The following is a 22,092-nucleotide window of genomic DNA, read 5'->3' on the forward strand; positions in this document are numbered from 1 at the left end:
AAATTGCCATTTTTACAGACTTTTTCTCCTACTCAAAAGCTTCTATTTCTACCAATTTCAGGCATTAAAATGACTCTAAACACACTTATTTTAGTTACAAAAGTGATAATTGACATGTAATAGTCATTTACAGTCAAAAACTTAAACAATAAAAAATTACCAATTCTGACCATCTGGAGAATGTTCAACAGGTCACGGGACACTGTTTTTCATCAGAAAATTGATTTTTTGGACTGTAGAAAAATGTATTCAAAATGTCATTTGGATTGTGTCTCATGTTGAATAACTACTTTTAAACGCCCCAATTTGACCAAAATTGCCATTTTTACAGACTTTTTCTCCTACTCAAAAGCTTCTATTTCGACCAATTTCAGGCAAATAAATGACTCTAAACACACTTATTTTAGTTCCAAAAGTGATAATTAACATGCAATAGTCATTTACAGTCAAAAACTTAAACAATAAAAAATTACCAATTCTGACCATCTGGAGAATGTTCGACAGGTCACGGTCATCATTTTTCATCCGAAAATTGTTTTTTTTGGACTGTAGAAAAATGTATTCAAAATGTCATTTGGATTGTGCCTCATGTTGAATAACTACTTTTTAAAGCCTCAATGTGACCAAAATTGCCATTTTTACAGACTTTTTCTCCTACTCAGAAGCTTCTATTTTGACCAATTTCAGCCATTAATATGACTAAACACACTTCTTTTTGTTCCAAAAGTGATAATTCACATGCAATAGTCATTTACAGTCCAAAAATTAAACATAAAAAAATTACAATTTCTGACCATCTGGAGAAAGTTCGACAGGTCACGGGAACTGTTTTTCATCAGAAAATTGATTTTTTGGACTGTAGAAAAATGTATTCAAAATGTCATTTGCATTGAGCCTCATGTTGAATAACTACTTTTTAAATCCCCAATTTGACCAAAATTGCCATTTTTACAGACTTTTTATCCTACTCAAAAGCTTCTGTTTCGACAAATTTCAGGCATTAAAATGACTCTAAACACACTTATTTTAGTTCCAAAAGTGATAATTCACATGCAATAGTCATTTACAGTCAAAAAATGAAAGTTAAAAAAATTACAATTTCTGACCATCTGGAGAAAGTTCGACAGGTCATCGTTTTTCATCAGAAAATTATTTTTTTGGACTGTAGAAAAATTCATTCAAAATGTCATTTGGATTGAGCCTCATGTTGACTAACCACTTTTTAACGCCTCAATGTGACCAAAATTGCCTTTTTTACAGACTTTTTATCCTACTCAAAAGCTTCTATTTCGACAAATTTCAGGCATTAAAATGACTCTAAACACACTTATTTTAGCTACAAAAGTGATAATTCACATGCAATAGTCATTTACAGTCAAAAAATCAAACATAAAAAAATTACAATTTCTGACCATCTGGAGAAAGTTCGACAGGTCACGGGTCACTGTTTTCATCAGAAAATGGATTTTTTGGACTGTAGAAAAATTCATTCAAAATGTCATTTGGATTGAGCCTCATGTTGAATAACTACTTTTTAAAGCCCCAATTTGACCAAAATTGCCATTTTTACAGACTTTTTCTCCTACTCAAAAGCTTCTATTTCGACCAATTTCAGGCATTTAAATGACTCTAAACAAACCTATTTTAGTTACAAAAGTGATAATTCACATGCAATAGTCATTTACAGTCAAAAAATGAAACATAAAAAAATTACAATTTCTGACCATCTGGAGAAAGTTCGACAGGTCACGGGTCACCGTTTTTCATCAGAAAATGGATTTTTTGGACTGTAGAAAAATGTATTCAAAATATCATTTGGATTGAGACTCATGTTGAATAACTACTTTTTAAAGCCTCAATGTGACCAAAATTGCCATTTTTACAGACTTTTTCTCCTACTCAAAATCTTCTATTTCTACCAATTTCAGGCATTAAAATGACTCTAAACACACTTATTTTAGTTACAAAAGTGATAATTCACATATAATAGTCAATTACAGTCAAAAACTTAAACAATAAAAAATTACCAATTCTGACCATCTGGAGAATGTTCGACAGGTCACGGGTCATCATTTTTCATCCGAAAATTGTTTTTTTTGGACTGTAGAAAAATGTATTCAAAATGTCATTTGGATTGTGCCTCATGTTGAATAACTACTTTTTAAAGCCTCAATGTGACCAAAATTGCCATTTTTACAGACTTTTTCTCCTACTCAGAAGCTTCTATTTTGACCAATTTCAGGCATTAATATGATTTTAAACACACTTCTTTTAGTTCCAAAAGTGATAATTCACATGCAATAGTCATTTACAGTCAAAAAATTAAAGTTAAAAAAATTACAATTTCTGACCATCTGGAGAAAGTTCGACAGGTCATCGTTTTTTGTCAGAAAATTATTTTTTTGGACTGTAGAAAAATTCATTCAAAATGTCATTTGGATTGAGCCTCATGTTGACTAACCACTTTTTAACGCCTCAATGTGACCAAAATTGCCATTTTTACAGACTTTTTATCCTACTCAAAAGCTTCTATTTCGACAAATTTCAGGCATTAAAATGACTCTAAACACACTTATTTTAGTTACAAAAGTGATAATTCACATGCAATAGTCCTTTACAGTCAAAAAATTATACATAAAAAAATTACAATTTCTGACCATCTGGAGAAAGTTCGACAGGTCACGGGTGATCGTTTTTCATCAGAAAATAGTTTTTTTGGACTTTAGAAAAATGTATTCAAAATATCATTTGGATTGAGACTCATGTTGAATAACTACTTTTTAAAGCCTCCATGTGACCAAAATTGCCATTTTTAGAGACTTTTTCTCCTACTGAGAACCTTCTATTTCGACCAATTTCAGGCATTAAAATGACTCTAAACACACTTATTTTAGTTCCAAGAGTTCTAATTCACTTGCAATAGTCATTTACAGTCAAAAAATTAAACAGAAAAATATTACAATTTCTGACCATCTGGAGAAAGTTCGACAGGTCACGGGTCATTGTTTTTCATCAGAAAATTGTTTTTTTTGGACTTTAGAAAAATGTATTCAAAATGTCATTTGGATTGAGACTCATGTTGAATAACTACTTTTTAAAGCCTCTATTTGACCAAAATTGACATTTTTACAGACTTTTTCTCCTACTCAAAAGCTTCTAATTCGACCAATTTCTGGCATTTAAATGACTCTAAACAAACTTACTTTAGTTCCAAAAGTGATAATTAACATGCAATAGTCATTTACAGTCAAAAAATTAAACATAAAAAAATTGCAATTTCTGACCATCTGGAGAAAGTTCGACAGGTCACGGGTGATCGTTTTTCATCAGTAAATTGTTTTTTGGGAATTTAGAAAAATGTATTCAAAATGTCATTTGGATTGAGACTCATGTTGAATAACTACTTTTTAAAGCCTCTATTTGACCAAAATTGACATTTTTACAGACTTTTTCTCCTACTCAAAAGCTTCTATTTCGACCAATTTCTGGCATTTAAATGACTCTAAACAAACTTACTTTAGTTCCAAAAGTGATAATTAACATGCAATAGTCATTTACAGTCAAAAAATTAAACATAAAAAAATTACAATTTCTGACCATCTGGAGAAAGTTCGACAGGTCACGGGTCACCGTTTTTCATCAGAAAATGGATTTTTTGGACTGTAGAAAAATGTATTCAAAATGTCATTTGGATTGAGACTCATGTTGAATAACTACTTTTTAAAGCCTCAATGTGACCAAAATTGCCATTTTTACGGACTTTTTCTCCTACTCAGAAGCTTCTATTTCGACAAATTTCAGGCATTAAAATGACTCTAAACACACTTATTTTAGTTCCAAAAGTGATAATTCACATGCGATAGTCAATTACAGTCAAAAAATGAAAGTAAAAAAAATTACAATTTCTGACCATCTGGAGAAAGTTCGACAGGTCACGGGTCATCGTTTTTCATCAGAAAATTGTTTTTTTGGACTGTAGAAAAATTCATTCAAAATGTCATTTGGATTGAGCCTCATGTTGACTAACCACTTTTTAACGCCTCAATGTGCCCAAAATTGCCATTTTTAGAGAATTTTTCTCCTACTGAGAACCTTCTATTTCGACCATATTCAGGCATTAAAATGACTCTAAACACACTTATTTTAGTTCCAAGAGTTCTAATTCACATGCAATAGTCATTTACAGTCAAAAAATTAAACATAAAAAAATTACAATTTCTGACCATCTGGAGAAAGTTCGACAGGTCACGGGAACTGTTTTTCATCAGAAAATAGATTTTTTGGACTGTAGAAAAATGTATTCAAAATGTCATTTGGCTTGAGCCTCATGTTGAATAACTACTTTTTAAAGCCCCAATTTGACCAAAATTGCCATTTTTACAGACTTTTTCTCCTACTAAAAAGCTTCTATTTTGAACAATTTCAGGCATTTAAAAGACTGTAAACACACTTATTTTAGTTACAAAAGTGATAATTCACATGCAATAGTCATTTACAGTCAAAAAATTAAACAGAAAAAAATTACAATTTCTGACCATCTGGAGAAAGTTCGACAGGTCACGGGTCATTGTTTTTCATCAGAAAATTGTTTTGTAGGACTGTAGAAAAATGTATTCAAAATGTCATTTGGATTGTGCCTCATGTTGAATAACTATTTTTTAAAGCCTCAATGTGACCAAAATTGCCATTTTTACAGACTTTTTCTCCTACTCAGAAGCTTCTATTTCGACCAATTTCAGGCATTAAAATGACTCTAAACACACTTATTTTAGTTCCAAGAGTTCTAATTCACATGCAATAGTCATTTACAGTCAAAAAATTAAACATAAAAAAATTACAATTTCCGACAATCTGGAGAAAGTTCGACAGGTCACGGGTCACCGTTTTTCATAAGAAAATTGATTTTTTGGACTGTAGAAAAATGTATTTAAAATGTCATTTGGATTGTGTCTCATGTTGAATAACTACTTTTTAAAGCCCCAATTTGACCAAAATTGCCATTTTTACAGACTTTTTCTACTACTCAAAAGCATCTATTTCGACCAATTTCAGGCATTTAAATGACTCTAAACAAACTTATTTTAGTTCCAAAAGTGATAATTCACATGCAATAGTCATTTACAGTCAAAAAATTAAACTTAAAAAAATTACAATTTCTGACCATCTGGAGAAAGTTCGACAGGTCACAAATCATCGTTTTTCATCAGAAAATAGTTTTTTTGGACTGTAGTAAAATTCATTCAAAATGTCATTTGGATTGAGACTCATCTTGAATTACTACTTTTTAAAGCCTCTATGTGACCAAAATTGCCATTTTTACAGACTTTTTCTCCTACTAAAAAGCTTCTATTTTGAACAATTTCAGGCATTTAAAAGACTCTAAACACACTTATTTTAGTTACAAAATTGATAATTCACATGCAATAGTCATTTACAGTCAAAAAATTAAACATAAAAAAATTACAATTTCTGACCATCTGGAGAAAGTTCGACAGGTCACGGGTGATCGTTTTTCATCAGAAAATAGTTTTTTTGGACTTTAGAAAAATTTATTCAAAATGTCATTTGGATTGAGCCTCATGTTAAATAACTACTTTTTAAAGCCTCCATGTGACCAAAATTGCCATTTTTACAGACTTTTTCTCCTACTCAAAAGCTTCTATTTCTACCAATTTCAGGCATTAAAATGACTCTAAACACACTTATTTTAGTTACAAAAGTGATAATTGACATGTAATAGTCATTTACAGTCAAAAACTTAAACAATAAAAAATTACCAATTCTGACCATCTGGAGAATGTTCAACAGGTCACGGGACACTGTTTTTCATCAGAAAATTGATTTTTTGGACTGTAGAAAAATGTATTCAAAATGTCATTTGGATTGTGTCTCATGTTGAATAACTACTTTTAAACGCCCCAATTTGACCAAAATTGCCATTTTTACAGACTTTTTCTCCTACTCAAAAGCTTCTATTTCGACCAATTTCAGGCAAATAAATGACTCTAAACACACTTATTTTAGTTCCAAAAGTGATAATTAACATGCAATAGTCATTTACAGTCAAAAACTTAAACAATAAAAAATTACCAATTCTGACCATCTGGAGAATGTTCGACAGGTCACGGTCATCATTTTTCATCCGAAAATTGTTTTTTTTGGACTGTAGAAAAATGTATTCAAAATGTCATTTGGATTGTGCCTCATGTTGAATAACTACTTTTTAAAGCCTCAATGTGACCAAAATTGCCATTTTTACAGACTTTTTCTCCTACTCAGAAGCTTCTATTTTGACCAATTTCAGCCATTAATATGACTAAACACACTTCTTTTTGTTCCAAAAGTGATAATTCACATGCAATAGTCATTTACAGTCCAAAAATTAAACATAAAAAAATTACAATTTCTGACCATCTGGAGAAAGTTCGACAGGTCACGGGAACTGTTTTTCATCAGAAAATTGATTTTTTGGACTGTAGAAAAATGTATTCAAAATGTCATTTGGATTGAGCCTCATGTTGAATAACTACTTTTTAAATCCCCAATTTGACCAAAATTGCCATTTTTACAGACTTTTTATCCTACTCAAAAGCTTCTGTTTCGACAAATTTCAGGCATTAAAATGACTCTAAACACACTTATTTTAGTTCCAAAAGTGATAATTCACATGCAATAGTCATTTACAGTCAAAAAATGAAAGTTAAAAAAATTACAATTTCTGACCATCTGGAGAATGTTCAACAGGTCACGGGACACTGTTTTTCATCAGAAAATTGATTTTTTGGACTGTAGAAAAATGTATTCAAAATGTCATTTGGATTGTGTCTCATGTTGAATAACTACTTTTTAAAGCCCCAATTTGACCAAAATTGCCATTTTTACAGACTTTTTCTCCTACTCAAAAGCTTCTATTTCGACCAATTTCAGGCAAATAAATGACTCTAAACACACTTATTTTAGTTCCAAAAGTGATAATTAACATGCAATAGTCATTTACAGTCAAAAACTTAAACAATAAAAAATTACCAATTCTGACCATCTGGAGAATGTTCGACAGGTCACGGTCATCATTTTTCATCCGAAAATTGTTTTTTTTGGACTGTAGAAAAATGTATTCAAAATGTCATTTGGATTGTGCCTCATGTTGAATAACTACTTTTTAAAGCCTCAATGTGACCAAAATTGCCATTTTTACAGACTTTTTCTCCTACTCAGAAGCTTCTATTTTGACCAATTTCAGCCATTAATATGACTAAACACACTTCTTTTTGTTCCAAAAGTGATAATTCACATGCAATAGTCATTTACAGTCCAAAAATTAAACATAAAAAAATTACAATTTCTGACCATCTGGAGAAAGTTCGACAGGTCACGGGAACTGTTTTTCATCAGAAAATTGATTTTTTGGACTGTAGAAAAATGTATTCAAAATGTCATTTGGATTGAGCCTCATGTTGAATAACTACTTTTTAAATCCCCAATTTGACCAAAATTGCCATTTTTACAGACTTTTTATCCTACTCAAAAGCTTCTGTTTCGACAAATTTCAGGCATTAAAATGACTCTAAACACACTTATTTTAGTTCCAAAAGTGATAATTCACATGCAATAGTCATTTACAGTCAAAAAATGAAAGTTAAAAAAATTACAATTTCTGACCATCTGGAGAAAGTTCGACAGGTCATCGTTTTTCATCAGAAAATTATTTTTTTGGACTGTAGAAAAATTCATTCAAAATGTCATTTGGATTGAGCCTCATGTTGACTAACCACTTTTTAACGCCTCAATGTGACCAAAATTGCCTTTTTTACAGACTTTTTATCCTACTCAAAAGCTTCTATTTCGACAAATTTCAGGCATTAAAATGACTCTAAACACACTTATTTTAGCTACAAAAGTGATAATTCACATGCAATAGTCATTTACAGTCAAAAAATCAAACATAAAAAAATTACAATTTCTGACCATCTGGAGAAAGTTCGACAGGTCACGGGTCACTGTTTTCATCAGAAAATGGATTTTTTGGACTGTAGAAAAATTCATTCAAAATGTCATTTGGATTGAGCCTCATGTTGAATAACTACTTTTTAAAGCCCCAATTTGACCAAAATTGCCATTTTTACAGACTTTTTCTCCTACTCAAAAGCTTCTATTTCGACCAATTTCAGGCATTTAAATGACTCTAAACAAACCTATTTTAGTTACAAAAGTGATAATTCACATGCAATAGTCATTTACAGTCAAAAAATGAAACATAAAAAAATTACAATTTCTGACCATCTGGAGAAAGTTCGACAGGTCACGGGTCACCGTTTTTCATCAGAAAATGGATTTTTTGGACTGTAGAAAAATGTATTCAAAATATCATTTGGATTGAGACTCATGTTGAATAACTACTTTTTAAAGCCTCAATGTGACCAAAATTGCCATTTTTACAGACTTTTTCTCCTACTCAAAATCTTCTATTTCTACCAATTTCAGGCATTAAAATGACTCTAAACACACTTATTTTAGTTACAAAAGTGATAATTCACATATAATAGTCAATTACAGTCAAAAACTTAAACAATAAAAAATTACCAATTCTGACCATCTGGAGAATGTTCGACAGGTCACGGGTCATCATTTTTCATCCGAAAATTGTTTTTTTTGGACTGTAGAAAAATGTATTCAAAATGTCATTTGGATTGTGCCTCATGTTGAATAACTACTTTTTAAAGCCTCAATGTGACCAAAATTGCCATTTTTACAGACTTTTTCTCCTACTCAGAAGCTTCTATTTTGACCAATTTCAGGCATTAATATGATTTTAAACACACTTCTTTTAGTTCCAAAAGTGATAATTCACATGCAATAGTCATTTACAGTCAAAAAATTAAAGTTAAAAAAATTACAATTTCTGACCATCTGGAGAAAGTTCGACAGGTCATCGTTTTTTGTCAGAAAATTATTTTTTTGGACTGTAGAAAAATTCATTCAAAATGTCATTTGGATTGAGCCTCATGTTGACTAACCACTTTTTAACGCCTCAATGTGACCAAAATTGCCATTTTTACAGACTTTTTATCCTACTCAAAAGCTTCTATTTCGACAAATTTCAGGCATTAAAATGACTCTAAACACACTTATTTTAGTTACAAAAGTGATAATTCACATGCAATAGTCCTTTACAGTCAAAAAATTATACATAAAAAAATTACAATTTCTGACCATCTGGAGAAAGTTCGACAGGTCACGGGTGATCGTTTTTCATCAGAAAATAGTTTTTTTGGACTTTAGAAAAATGTATTCAAAATATCATTTGGATTGAGACTCATGTTGAATAACTACTTTTTAAAGCCTCCATGTGACCAAAATTGCCATTTTTAGAGACTTTTTCTCCTACTGAGAACCTTCTATTTCGACCAATTTCAGGCATTAAAATGACTCTAAACACACTTATTTTAGTTCCAAGAGTTCTAATTCACTTGCAATAGTCATTTACAGTCAAAAAATTAAACAGAAAAATATTACAATTTCTGACCATCTGGAGAAAGTTCGACAGGTCACGGGTCATTGTTTTTCATCAGAAAATTGTTTTTTTTGGACTTTAGAAAAATGTATTCAAAATGTCATTTGGATTGAGACTCATGTTGAATAACTACTTTTTAAAGCCTCTATTTGACCAAAATTGACATTTTTACAGACTTTTTCTCCTACTCAAAAGCTTCTAATTCGACCAATTTCTGGCATTTAAATGACTCTAAACAAACTTACTTTAGTTCCAAAAGTGATAATTAACATGCAATAGTCATTTACAGTCAAAAAATTAAACATAAAAAAATTGCAATTTCTGACCATCTGGAGAAAGTTCGACAGGTCACGGGTGATCGTTTTTCATCAGTAAATTGTTTTTTGGGAATTTAGAAAAATGTATTCAAAATGTCATTTGGATTGAGACTCATGTTGAATAACTACTTTTTAAAGCCTCTATTTGACCAAAATTGACATTTTTACAGACTTTTTCTCCTACTCAAAAGCTTCTATTTCGACCAATTTCTGGCATTTAAATGACTCTAAACAAACTTACTTTAGTTCCAAAAGTGATAATTAACATGCAATAGTCATTTACAGTCAAAAAATTAAACATAAAAAAATTACAATTTCTGACCATCTGGAGAAAGTTCGACAGGTCACGGGTCACCGTTTTTCATCAGAAAATGGATTTTTTGAACTGTAGAAAAATGTATTCAAAATGTCATTTGGATTGAGACTCATGTTGAATAACTACTTTTTAAAGCCTCAATGTGACCAAAATTGCCATTTTTACGGACTTTTTCTCCTACTCAGAAGCTTCTATTTCGACAAATTTCAGGCATTAAAATGACTCTAAACACACTTATTTTAGTTCCAAAAGTGATAATTCACATGCGATAGTCAATTACAGTCAAAAAATGAAAGTAAAAAAAATTACAATTTCTGACCATCTGGAGAAAGTTCGACAGGTCACGGGTCATCGTTTTTCATCAGAAAATTGTTTTTTTGGACTGTAGAAAAATTCATTCAAAATGTCATTTGGATTGAGCCTCATGTTGACTAACCACTTTTTAACGCCTCAATGTGCCCAAAATTGCCATTTTTAGAGAATTTTTCTCCTACTGAGAACCTTCTATTTCGACCATATTCAGGCATTAAAATGACTCTAAACACACTTATTTTAGTTCCAAGAGTTCTAATTCACATGCAATAGTCATTTACAGTCAAAAAATTAAACATAAAAAAATTACAATTTCTGACCATCTGGAGAAAGTTCGACAGGTCACGGGAACTGTTTTTCATCAAAAAATAGATTTTTTGGACTGTAGAAAAATGTATTCAAAATGTCATTTGGCTTGAGCCTCATGTTGAATAACTACTTTTTAAAGCCCCAATTTGACCAAAATTGCCATTTTTACAGACTTTTTCTCCTACTAAAAAGCTTCTATTTTGAACAATTTCAGGCATTTAAAAGACTGTAAACACACTTATTTTAGTTACAAAAGTGATAATTCACATGCAATAGTCATTTACAGTCAAAAAATTAAACAGAAAAAAATTACAATTTCTGACCATCTGGAGAAAGTTCGACAGGTCACGGGTCATTGTTTTTCATCAGAAAATTGTTTTGTAGGACTGTAGAAAAATGTATTCAAAATGTCATTTGGATTGTGCCTCATGTTGAATAACTATTTTTTAAAGCCTCAATGTGACCAAAATTGCCATTTTTACAGACTTTTTCTCCTACTCAGAAGCTTCTATTTCGACCAATTTCAGGCATTAAAATGACTCTAAACACACTTATTTTAGTTCCAAGAGTTCTAATTCACATGCAATAGTCATTTACAGTCAAAAAATTAAACATAAAAAAATTACAATTTCCGACAATCTGGAGAAAGTTCGACAGGTCACGGGTCACCGTTTTTCATAAGAAAATTGATTTTTTGGACTGTAGAAAAATGTATTTAAAATGTCATTTGGATTGTGTCTCATGTTGAATAACTACTTTTTAAAGCCCCAATTTGACCAAAATTGCCATTTTTACAGACTTTTTCTACTACTCAAAAGCATCTATTTCGACCAATTTCAGGCATTTAAATGACTCTAAACACACTTATTTTAGTTACAAAAGTGATAATTCACATGCAATAGTCATTTACAGTCAAAAAATTAACATAAAAAAATTACAATTTCTGACCATCTGGAGAAAGTTCGAATGGTCACGGGTCACCGTTTTTCATCAGAAAATGGATTTTTTGGACTGTAAAAAAACGTATTCAAAATGTCATTTGGATTGAGCCTCATGTTGAATAACTACTTTTTAAAGCCCCAATTTGAACAAAATAGCCATTTTTACAGACGTTTTCTCCTACTCAAAAGCTTCTATTTCGACCAATTTCTGGCATTTAAATGACTCTAAACAAACTTATTTTAGTTCCAAAAGTGATAATTCACATGCAATAGTCATTTACAGTCAAAAAATTAAACTTAAAAAAATTACAATTTCTGACCATCTGGAGAAAGTTCGACAGGTCACAAATCATCGTTTTTCATCAGAAAATAGTTTTTTTGGACTGTAGTAAAATTCATTCAAAATGTCATTTGGATTGAGACTCATCTTGAATTACTACTTTTTAAAGCCTCTATGTGACCAAAATTGCCATTTTTACAGACTTTTTCTCCTACTAAAAAGCTTCTATTTTGAACAATTTCAGGCATTTAAAAGACTCTAAACACACTTATTTTAGTTACAAAATTGATAATTCACATGCAATAGTCATTTACAGTCAAAAAATTAAACATAAAAAAATTACAATTTCTGACCATCTGGAGAAAGTTCGACAGGTCACGGGTGATCGTTTTTCATCAGAAAATAGTTTTTTTGGACTTTAGAAAAATTTATTCAAAATGTCATTTGGATTGAGCCTCATGTTAAATAACTACTTTTTAAAGCCTCCATGTGACCAAAATTGCCATTTTTACAGACTTTTTCTCCTATTCAGAAGCTTCTATTTTGACCAATTTCAGGCATTAATATGACTCTAAACACACTTCTTTTAGTTCCAAAAGTGATAATTCACATGCAATAGTCATTTACAGTCCAAAAATTAAACATAAAAAAATTACAATTTCTGACCTTCTGGAGAAAGTTCGACAGGTCACGGGAACTGTTTTTCATCAGAAAATTGATTTTTTGGACTGTAGAAAAATGTATTCAAAATGTCATTTGGCTTGAGCCTCATGTTGAATAACTACTTTTTAAAGCCCCAATTTGACCAAAATTGCCATTTTTACAGACTTTTTCTCCTACTAAAAAGCTTCTATTTTGAACAATTTCAGGCATTTAAAAGACTGTAAACACACTTATTTTAGTTACAAAAGTGATAATTCACATGCAATAGTCATTTACAGTCAAAAAATTATACATAACAAAATCACAATTTCTGACCATCTGGAGAAAGTTCGACAGGTCACGGGTGATCGTTTTTCATCAGAAAATAGTTTTTTTGGACTTTAGAAAAATGTATTCAAAATGTCATTTGGATTGAGCCTCATGTTGAATAACTACTTTTTAAAGCCTCCATGTGACCAAAATTGCCATTTTTACAGACTTTTTCTCCTACTAAAAAGCTTCTATTTCGAACAATTTCAGGCATTTAAAAGACTCTAAACACACTTATTTTAGTTACAAAAGTGATAATTCACATGCAATAGTCATTTACAGTCAAAAAATCAAACATAAAAAAATTACAATTTCCGACCATCTGGAGAAAGTTCGACAGGTCACAGGTCACCGCTTTTTATCACAAAATGGATTTTTTGGACTGTAGAAAAATTCATTCAAAATGTCATTTGGATTGAGCCTCATGTTGACTAACCACTTTTTAACGCCTCAATGTGACCAAAATTGCCATTTTTACAGACTTTTTCTCCTACTCAAAAGCTTCTATTTCGACCAATTTCAGGCATTTAAATGACTCTAAACAAACTTATTTTAGTTCCAAAAGTGATAATTAACATGCAATAGTCATTTACAGTCAAAAAATTAAATATAAAAAAATTACAATTTCTGACCATCTGGAGAAAGTTCGACAGGTCACGGGTCACCGTTTTTCATCAGAAAATGGATTTTTTGGACTGTAGAAAAATGTATTCAAAATATCATTTGGATTGAGACTCTTGTTGAATAACTACTTTTTAAAGCCTCAATGTGACCAAAATTGCCATTTTTACAGACTTTTTCTCCTACTCAAAGCTTCTATTTCTACCAATTTCAGGCATTAAAATGACTCTAAACACACTTATTTTAGTTACAAAAGTGATAATTGACATGTAATAGTCATTTACAGTCAAAAACTTAAACAATAAAAAATTACCAATTCTGACCATCTGGAGAATGTTCGACAGGTCACGGGACACTGTTTTTCATCAGAAAATTGATTTCTTGACTTTAGAAAAATGTATTCAAAATGTCATTTGGATTGTGTCTCATGTTGAATAACTACTTTTTAAAGCCCCAATTTGACCAAAATTGCCATTTTTACAGACTTTTTCTCCTACTCAAAAGCTTCTATTTCGACCAATTTCAGGCAATTAAAAGACTCTAAACACACTTATTTTAGTTCCAAAAGTGATAATTCACATGCAATAGTCATTAACAGTCAAAAAATTAAAGTTAAAAAAATTACAATTTCTGACCATCTTGAGAAAGTTCGACAGGTCACGGGTCACCGTTTTTCATCAGAAAATTGATTTTTTGGACTGTAGAAAAATGTATTCAAAATATCATTTGGATTGAGACTCATGTTGAATAACTACTTTTTAAAGCCTCAATGTGACCAAAATTGCCATTTTTACAGACTTTTTCTCCTACTCAGAAGCTTCTATTTCTACCAATTTCAGGCATTAAAAAGACTCTAAACACACTTATTTTAGTTACAAAAGTGATAATTCACATGTAATAGTCATTTACAGTCAAAAACTTAAACAATAAAAAATTACCAATTCTGACCATCTGGAGAAAGTTCGACAGGTCACGGGTGATCGTTTTTCATCAGAAAATTGTTTTTTTGGACTTTAGAAAAATGTATTCAAAATGTCATTTGGATTGAGCCTCATGTTGAATAACTACTTTTTAAAGCCTCCATGTGACCAAAATTGCCATTTTTACAGACTTTTTCTCCTACTAAAAAGCTTCTATTTCGAACAATTTCATGCATTTAAAAGACTCTAAACACACTTATTTTAGTTACAAAAGTGATAATTCACATGCAATAGTCATTTACAGTCAAAAAATGAAACATAAAAAAATTACAATTTCCGACCATCTGGAGAAAGTTCGACAGGTCACGGGTCACCGTTTTTTATCACAAAATTGATTTTTTGGACTGTAGCAAAATTCATTCAAAATGTCATTTGGATTGAGCCTCATGTTGACTAACCACTTTTTACCTCCTCAATGTGACCAAAATTGCCATTTTTACAGACTTTTTCTCCTACTCAAAAGCTTCTATTTCGACCAATTTCAGGCATTTAAATGATTCTAAACAAACCTTTTTTAGTTCCAAAAGTGATAATTAACATGCAATAGTCATTTACAGTCAAAAAATTAAATATAAAAAAAATTACAATTTCTGACCATCTGGAGAATGTTCGACAGGTCACGGTCATCATTTTTCATCCGAAAATTGTTTTTTTTGGACTGTAGAAAAATGAATTCAAAATGTCATTTGGATTGTGCCTCATGTTGAATAACTACTTTTTAAAGCCTCAATGTGACCAAAATTGCCATTTTTACAGACTTTTTCTCCTACTCAGAAGCTTCTATTTTGACCAATTTCAGGCATTAATATGACTAAACACACTTCTTTTAGTTCCAAAAGTGATAATTCACATGCAATAGTCATTTACAGTCCAAAAATTAAACATAAAAAAATTAAAATTTCTGACCATCTGGAGAAAGTTCGACAGGTCACGGGAACTGTTTTTCATCAGAAAATTGATTTTTTGGACTGTAGAAAAATGTATTCAAAATGTCATTTGGATTCAGCCTCATGTTGAATAACTACTTTTTAAAGCCCCAATTTGACCAAAATTGCCATTTTTACAGACTTTTTATCCTACTCAAAAGCTTCTATTTCGACAAATTTCAGGCATTAAAATGACTCTAAAACACACTTATTTTAGTTCCAAAAGTGATAATTCACATGCAATAGTCATTTACAGTCAAAAAATTAAAGTTAAAAAAATTACAATTTCCGACCATCTGGAGAAAGTTCGACAGGTCATCGTTTTTCATCAGAAATTTTTTTTTTGGACTGTAGAAAAATTCATTCAAAATGTCATTTGGATTGAGCCTCATGTTGACTAACCACTTTTTAACGCCTCAATGTGACCAAAATTGCCATTTTTACAGACTTTTTATCCTACTCAAAAGCTTCTATTTTGACAAATTTCAGGCATTAAAATGACTCTAAACACACTTATTTTAGTTACAAAAGTGATAATTCACATGCAATAGTCATTTACAGTCAAAAAATTATACATAAAAAAATTACAATTTCTGACCATCTGGGGAAAGTTCGACAGGTCACGGGTGATCGTTTTTCATCAGAAAATAGTTTTTTTGGACTTTAGAAAAATGTATTCAAAATGTCATTTGGATTGAGCCTCATGTTGAATAACTACTTTTTAAAGCCTCCATGTGACCAAAATTGCCATTTTTACAGACTTTTTCTCCTACTCAAAAGCTTCTATTTCTACCAATTTCAGGCATTAAAATGACTCTAAACACACTTATTTTAGTTACAAAAGTGATAATTGACATGTAATAGTCATTTACAGTCAAAAACTTAAATAAATAAAAAATTACCAATTCTGACCATCTGGAGAATGTTCAACAGGTCACGGGACACTGTTTTTCATCAGAAAATTGATTTTTTGGACTGTAGAAAAATGTATTCAAAATGTCATTTGGATTGTGTCTCATGTTAAATAACTACTTTTTAAAGCCCCAATTTGACCAAAATTGCCATTTTTACAGACTTTTTCTCCTACTCAAAAGCTTCTATTTCGACCAATTTCAGGCAAATAAATGACTCTAAACACACTTATTTTAGTTCCAAAAGTGATAATTAACATGCAATAGTCATTTACAGTCAAAAACTTAAACAATAAAAAATTACCAATTCTGACCATCTGGAGAATGTTCGACAGGTCACGGTCATCATTTTTCATCCGAAAATTGTTTTTTTTGGACTGTAGAAAAATGTATTCAAAATGTCATTTGGATTGTGCCTCATGTTGAATAACTACTTTTTAAAGCCTCAATGTGACCAAAATTGCCATTTTTACAGACTTTTTCTCCTACTCAGAAGCTTCTATTTTGACCAATTTCAGGCATTAATATGACTAAACACACTTCTTTTTGTTCCAAAAGTGATAATTCACATGCAATAGTCATTTACAGTCCAAAAATTAAACATAAAAAAATTACAATTTCTGACCATCTGGAGAAAGTTCGACAGGTCACGGGAACTGTTTTTCATCAGAAAATTGATTTTTTGGACTGTAGAAAAATGTATTCAAAATGTCATTTGGATTGAGCCTCATGTTGAATAACTACTTTTTAAAGCCCCAATTTGACCAAAATTGCCATTTTTACAGACTTTTTATCCTACTCAAAAGCTTCTATTTCGACAAATTTCAGGCATTAAAATGACTCTAAACACACTTATTTTAGCTACAAAAGTGATAATTCACATGCAATAGTCATTTACAGTCAAAAAATCAAACATAAAAAAATTACAATTTCTGACCATCTGGAGAAAGTTCGACAGGTCACGGGTCACTGTTTTCATCAGAAAATGGATTTTTTGGACTGTAGAAAAATTCATTCAAAATGTCATTTGGATTGAGCCTCATGTTGAATAACTACTTTTTAAAGCCCCAATTTGACCAAAATTGCCATTTTTACAGACTTTTTCTCCTACTCAAAAGCTTCTATTTCGACCAATTTCAGGCATTTAAATGACTCTAAACAAACTTATTTTAGTTACAAAAGTGATAATTCACATGCAATAGTCATTTACAGTCAAAAAATGAAACATAAAAAAATTACAATTTCTGACCATCTGGAGAAAGTTCGACAGGTCACGGGTCACCGTTTTTCATCAGAAAATGGATTTTTTGGACTGTAGAAAAATGTATTCAAAATATCATTTGGATTGAGACTCATGTTGAATAACTACTTTTTAAAGCCTCAATGTGACCAAAATTGCCATTTTTACAGACTTTTTCTCCTACTCAAAATCTTCTATTTCTACCAATTTCAGGCATTAAAATGACTCTAAACACACTTATTTTAGTTACAAAAGTGATAATTCACATATAATAGTCAATTACAGTCAAAAACTTAAACAATAAAAAATTACCAATTCTGACCATCTGGAGAATGTTCGACAGGTCACGGGTCATCATTTTTCATCCGAAAATTGTTTTTTTTGGACTGTAGAAAAATGTATTCAAAATGTCATTTGGATTGTGCCTCATGTTGAATAACTACTTTTTAAAGCCTCAATGTGACCAAAATTGCCATTTTTACAGACTTTTTCTCCTACTCAGAAGCTTCTATTTTGACCAATTTCAGGCATTAATATGATTTTAAACACACTTCTTTTAGGTCCAAAAGTGATAATTCACATGCAATAGTCATTTACAGTCAAAAAATTAAAGTTAAAAAAATTACAATTTCTGACCATCTGGAGAAAGTTCGACAGGTCATCGTTTTTTATCAGAAAATTATTTTTTGGGACTGTAGAAAAATTCATTCAAAATGTCATTTGGATTGAGCCTCATGTTGACTAACCACTTTTTAACGCCTCAATGTGACAAAAATTGCCATTTTTACAGACTTTTTATCCTACTCAAAAGCTTCTATTTCGACCAATTTCAGGCATTAAAATGACTCTAAACACACTTATTTTAGTTACAAAAGTGATAATTCACATGCAATAGTCCTTTACAGTCAAAAAATTATACATAAAAAAATTACAATTTCTGACCATCTGGAGAAAGTTCGACAGGTCACGGGTCACTGTTTTCATCAGAAAATGGATTTTTTGGACTGTAGAAAAATTCATTCAAAATGTCATTTGGATTGAGCCTCATGTTGAATAACTACTTTTTAAAGCCCCAATTTGACCAAAATTGCCATTTTTACAGACTTTTTCTCCTACTCAAAAGCTTCTATTTCGACCAATTTCAGGCATTTAAATGACTCTAAACAAACTTATTTTAGTTACAAAAGTGATAATTCACATGCAATAGTCATTTACAGTCAAAAAATGAAACATAAAAAAATTACAATTTCTGACCATCTGGAGAAAGTTCGACAGGTCACGGGTCACCGTTTTTCATCAGAAAATGGATTTTTTGGACTGTAGAAAAATGTATTCAAAATATCATTTGGATTGAGACTCATGTTGAATAACTACTTTTTAAAGCCTCAATGTGACCAAAATTGCCATTTTTACAGACTTTTTCTCCTACTCAAAATCTTCTATTTCTACCAATTTCAGGCATTAAAATGACTCTAAACACACTTATTTTAGTTACAAAAGTGATAATTCACATATAATAGTCAATTACAGTCAAAAACTTAAACAATAAAAAATTACCAATTCTGACCATCTGGAGAATGTTCGACAGGTCACGGGTCATCATTTTTCATCCGAAAATTGTTTTTTTTGGACTGTAGAAAAATGTATTCAAAATGTCATTTGGATTGTGCCTCATGTTGAATAACTACTTTTTAAAGCCTCAATGTGACCAAAATTGCCATTTTTACAGACTTTTTCTCCTACTCAGAAGCTTCTATTTTGACCAATTTCAGGCATTAATATGATTTTAAACACACTTCTTTTAGGTCCAAAAGTGATAATTCACATGCAATAGTCATTTACAGTCAAAAAATTAAAGTTAAAAAAATTACAATTTCTGACCATCTGGAGAAAGTTCGACAGGTCATCGTTTTTTATCAGAAAATTATTTTTTTGGACTGTAGAAAAATTCATTCAAAATGTCATTTGGATTGAGCCTCATGTTGACTAACCACTTTTTAACGCCTCAATGTGACAAAAATTGCCATTTTTACAGACTTTTTATCCTACTCAAAAGCTTCTATTTCGACCAATTTCAGGCATTAAAATGACTCTAAACACACTTATTTTAGTTACAAAAGTGATAATTCACATGCAATAGTCCTTTACAGTCAAAAAATTATACATAAAAAAATTACAATTTCTGACCATCTGGAGAAAGTTCGACAGGTCACGGGTGATCGTTTTTCATCAGAAAATAGTTTTTTTGGACTTTAGAAAAATGTATTCAAAATGTCATTTGGATTGAGACTCATGTTGAATAACTACTTTTTAAAGCCTCAATGTGACCAAAATTGCCATTTTTACAGACTTTTTCTCCTACTGAAAAGCTTCTATTTCTACCAATTTCAGGCATTAAAATGACTCTAAACACACTTATTTTAGTTACAAAAGTGATAATTGACATGTAATAGTAATTTACAGTCAAAAACTTAAACAATAAAAAATTACCAATTCTGACCATCTGGAGAATGTTCGACAGGTCACGGGACACTGTTTTTCATCAGAAAATTGATTTTTTTGACTTTAGAAAAATGTATTCAAAATGTCATTTGGATTGTGTCTCATGTTGAATAACTACTTTTTAAAGCCCCAATTTGACCAAAATTGCCATTTTTACAGACTTTTTCTCCTACTCAAAAGCTTCTGTTTCGACCAATTTCAGGTAATTAAATGACTCTAAACACACTTATTTTAGTTCCAAAAGTGATAATTAACATGCAATAGTCATTTACAGTCAAAAAATTAAACATAAAAAAATTACAATTTCTGACCATCTGGAGAAAGTTCGACAGGTCACGGTCATCATTTTTCATCCGAAAATTGTTTTTTTTGGACTGTAGAAAAATGTATTCAAAATGTCATTTGGATTGTGCCTCATGTTGAATAACTACTTTTTAAAGCCTCAATGTGACCAAAATTGCCATTTTTACAGACTTTTTCTCCTACTCCGAAGCTTCTATTTTGACCAATTTCAGGCATTAATATGACTAAACACACTTCTTTTTGTTCCAAAAGTGATAATTCACATGCAATAGTCATTTACAGTCCAAAAATTAAACATAAAAAAATTACAATTTCTGACCATCTGGAGAAAGTTCGACAGGTCACGGGAACTGTTTTTCATCAGAAAATTGATTTTTTGGACTGTAGAAAAATGTATTCAAAATGTCATTTGGATTGAGCCTCATGTTGAATAACTACTTTTTAAAGCCCCAATTTGACCAAAATTGCCATTTTTACAGACTTTTTATCCTACTCAAAAGCTTCTGTTTCGACAAATTTCAGGCATTAAAATGACTCTAAACACACTTATTTTAGTTCCAAAAGTGATAATTCACATGCAATAGTAATTTACAGTCAAAAAATTACAATTTCTGACCATCTGGAGAAAGTTCGACAGGTCATCGTTTTTCATCAGAAAATTATTTTTTTGGACTGTAGAAAAATTCATTCAAAATGTCATTTGGATTGAGCCTCATGTTGAATAACTACTTTTTAAAGCCTCCATGTGACCAAAATTGCCATTTTTACAGACTTTTTCTCCTACTAAAAAGCTTCTATTTCGAACAATTTCAGGCATTTAAAAGACTCTAAACACACTTATTTTAGTTACAAAAGTGATAATTCACATGCAATAGTCATTTACAGTCAAAAAAACAAACATAAAAAAATTACAATTTCCGACCATCTGGAGAAAGTTCGACAGGTCACGGGTCACCGTTTTTTATCACAAAATGGATTTTTTGGACTGTAGAAAAATTCATTCAAAATGTCATTTAGATTGAGCCTCATGTTGACTAACCACTTTTTAACGCCTCAATGTGACCAAAATTGCCATTTTTACAGACTTTTTCTCCTACTCAAAAGCTTCTATTTCGACCAATTTCAGGCATTTAAATGACTCTAAACACACTTATTTTAGTTGCAAAAGTAATAATTCACATGCAATAGTCATTTACAGTCAAAAAATTAAACATAAAAAAATTACAATTTCTGACCATCTGGAGAAAGTTCGACAGGTCACGAGTCACCGTTTTTCATCATAAAATTGGTTTTTTGGACTGTAGAAAAATTTATTCAAAATTTCATTTGGATTGAGACTCATGTTGAATAACTACTTTTTAAAGCCTCAATGTGACCAAAATTGCAATTTTTACAGACTTTTTCTCCTACTCAGAAGCTTTTATTTCGACCAATTTCAAGCATTAAATGACTCTAAACACACTTATTTTAGTTCCAAAAGTGATAATTCACATGCAATAGTCATTTACAGTCAAAAAATTAAACATAAAAAAATTACAATTTCTGACCATCTGGAGAAAGTTCGACAGGTCACGAGTCACCGTTTTTCATCATAAAATTGTTTTTTTGGACTGTAGAAAAATGTATTCAAAATGTCATTTGGATTGTGTCT

The sequence above is a fragment of the Triturus cristatus genome, chromosome 8 (genome assembly GCF_964204655.1).
Source record: "Triturus cristatus chromosome 8, aTriCri1.1, whole genome shotgun sequence".
Taxonomy (NCBI): Eukaryota; Metazoa; Chordata; class Amphibia; order Caudata; family Salamandridae; genus Triturus; species Triturus cristatus.